The sequence below is a fragment of the Rhagoletis pomonella genome, unplaced genomic scaffold (assembly GCF_013731165.1).
Source record: "Rhagoletis pomonella isolate Grant_MI unplaced genomic scaffold, Rhpom_1.0 Rhpom_scaffold_00056, whole genome shotgun sequence".
In the NCBI taxonomy this organism is placed as follows: Eukaryota; Metazoa; Arthropoda; class Insecta; order Diptera; family Tephritidae; genus Rhagoletis; species Rhagoletis pomonella.
Genome location: NW_023458610.1, coordinates 24,103 through 26,833, shown reverse-complemented (window position 1 = coordinate 26,833; position 2,731 = coordinate 24,103). Strand labels below are relative to the sequence as shown.

The following is a 2,731-nucleotide window of genomic DNA, read 5'->3' as shown; positions in this document are numbered from 1 at the left end:
CCATTTGCTTATTTGCTTTTTTGTATAGTTTCAGGCAGGCTCTTCCTTAACTATGTATTTGTCAATGTTAAATTTGTATAGACTGAAGAGAAATCTATCGAAAATATTCCTGAAAAAATTTTCTAAATACAATAGGTAATTAGTTATATGGATCCGAAAAAATGGCCGTTTGACCAAAATGTCAAAATTCTAGACCCTCCAACTCGGAGTGTGTTTGACCGATCCCATTGAAATTTTGTGTCAACAACTATTTTTTAGGACTAACCTTGGTGCAAATTTCATCCCGATCGGAAGACATCGATTTCAAAAGTTGGGTCACTTGAGGTGAAATGCACCATATATATTTTACATATGTATGTATGTACTTAAATTTAAAAATTATCTTAAAAATGTTTAAATAAAATTTATTTACCTATGTATAAAATGGTTTTTATATTAACGATCTCAACCACTTTACATTGAATTTTTACATGTGCTCTGTCGAAACAACATTTTAATATACCTTACGTACATATCGTCGTTTAAAGTACAAAACCGCGTATCAACAAAATGCAAAACCGCGTATGTGAGGTCGCAATGGTCCTCTTTTTTATAAAGCAATCGCATTTCTGGCTAGTATATTTCAGGACGAATGGATAAGGATTGAGCCAATAGCTTGTGTGAGCAAATCAATATTTGGCAGCAAATGTGAGTTACGCGGTTTTGCAGAATGACGATACGCGGTTTTGTAATTTAAACGACGATATGTACCTTTATATACAATAAATGTTTAATAAGAACAATTCTGTGTGCATACATTTGAAAAAGACGTTTTTGGGTAGGAAATGTCGTTTTTCCACACCAAGAGGGACGTTTTCTCATGCCGAAGACCTGGCAACACTGCGTGGTGAGCATTCGTGGGCACTATAGGTTCATTCCTTATCTTTTTGGACTAAAATCTGAAAAGTGTCAAAATGCCAGAGCGTAAGCAAAATGCGCTCACTAAAAGAGAATAACAGGAAAAGTAAAGGAACGCAAAAAACCAAATTTTTAGTCCAAAGAATGGCAACAACAAAGCTAACGTCAAATAAGAATGGAAATGTATGTACAAAACACATTCACACAAGCAGAGCACAATAAACACTTACTACATCAATTATTTTATGCCTCCTTCCAATTTCAATTCACTTTTTTTACTTTTTAGATTATTCTCACTTTTTGCGTATTCTTTAATTTCCGTTAATTTAAATTTAGTTGAGTTTGACACTTTTCAGGATTTTTCCAGAAAAAATTCTTCTGACTAAATCTGACTACTTCGGACTGATGAGAGTCACTCTCACTGGGTGTTGCTCTCTCATTTTAGCTGTCATTTCCGAGTTAAGGAACGCTTTTTGGACTAAATCTGACTACTTCGGACTTTTTCTGACTATTTCTGGGAGATAAGGAACGCTCCTTATCTCAAAAAGCGGTAGCTAAAAGTGATAATGTGTTGGTGTGCTTAATTCATTTTCATGCTGTCGCGTTCTCATCGTTACGCTCTTGCTTGTATACTTACATGCGATGGTTAGCTCTCTGTCCATGCCTGGTCATGAGGCAAATATATTTGCGCTACCTTTTAATATACATATGGATATGTATTTATTTATGTAAATAAGTAAATATGTACGTATGTATGCGCACACACGCGTGTTAGTTATGCAAATGTCTTACACTAATTAAAAATCAATAAACATGCAACTAATAAAGCAGAGATCATACGATTTATACATTTTGACAGTTACAGAGTAGGGTTGTTTGAAATTGTTCATTGTGCTGAACTCATTCTCGATAACAATTTCTAGAGAACACCACTCTGTGAATGTCCAAATGTACAAATCTGTACAAATGTACAAATCTGTACAAATCATGTGTTCCTTGCCTAAAAAAAGACCTGAAGCCAACCTTAAAAATCCCACGAAGAAAGATTTTATTTCACCACTACAACACTGAAATTCACTTTACTAAATTTTCGATTTTTTGGACTCACAGAAGGACCCCTTTTTAGATGAAACTCTCTAAACGACTTTCCGCTCCAAAAGGAGCGTTTGATCCACTCTGTGAAGATTGAAAACTAGACTAAAACATCACTGGAAATCTCGAAAAGTCATTACTCGAAGCTGAATACTATGTAAAACATGGCTTTGCACAGTTAACTCCACGCACAAGTTATCAAATCAAATGGTTCAAAATTACGTGACAATCGAGGGCAAAAAATTGCGATGATTTATTGCTGCGTGTCGAGAAATTATCGCTAAGTGTTTTATAGCAATTGAACGGATGAGTAGCGAATTGCCCAAGTTGTGGACAATTGGATGTGTTTAAACCTGGCGACTGTCAACAAATATTTCTGATGTCTCACTGCAAGCGAGTTCAACAGAAATGTGTTTAGCTAGCTGGCTGACCGGGCTGGTCTTCGTTGAGGTGAACGCATCGTAATTTCTGCAGATGGAGAAGACAATGTAGATCTGTTTATTCGTGTGTATTTATGTAATCATGTGTAGTGAAAAAATAATTGAGTTTGTATATGTATACTGCATATAGCGAAAGGGTGGAAACGGTCGGGGCAAATTTTTAAATGAGTGTTAAATTAAATTTAGCAAAAATTCTCAAGCACTGCGCATTTGTATAGATATGTTTATTAGGGTGCCCATTGAAAATGTTTTTTTTTTTGGAAATTTAAAGACCCTACCCCCTAATTTTATTCGTTTTTATA

The 2,731-nt window shown here is 35.1% G+C and overlaps 1 protein-coding gene across 1 annotated transcript in view; it reads right to left on the bottom strand.

Moving 5' to 3' along the window:
- Positions 1 to 2,381, bottom strand: part of LOC118749814 (excitatory amino acid transporter-like) — a gene marked incomplete at its 3' end in the record, with an annotated part of 188,276 nt that extends 185,895 nt beyond the window's left edge. The window contains 1 exon segment of the mRNA XM_036484586.1: positions 2,182 to 2,381.
- Between the last annotated feature and the right edge of the window lie 350 nt (positions 2,382 to 2,731).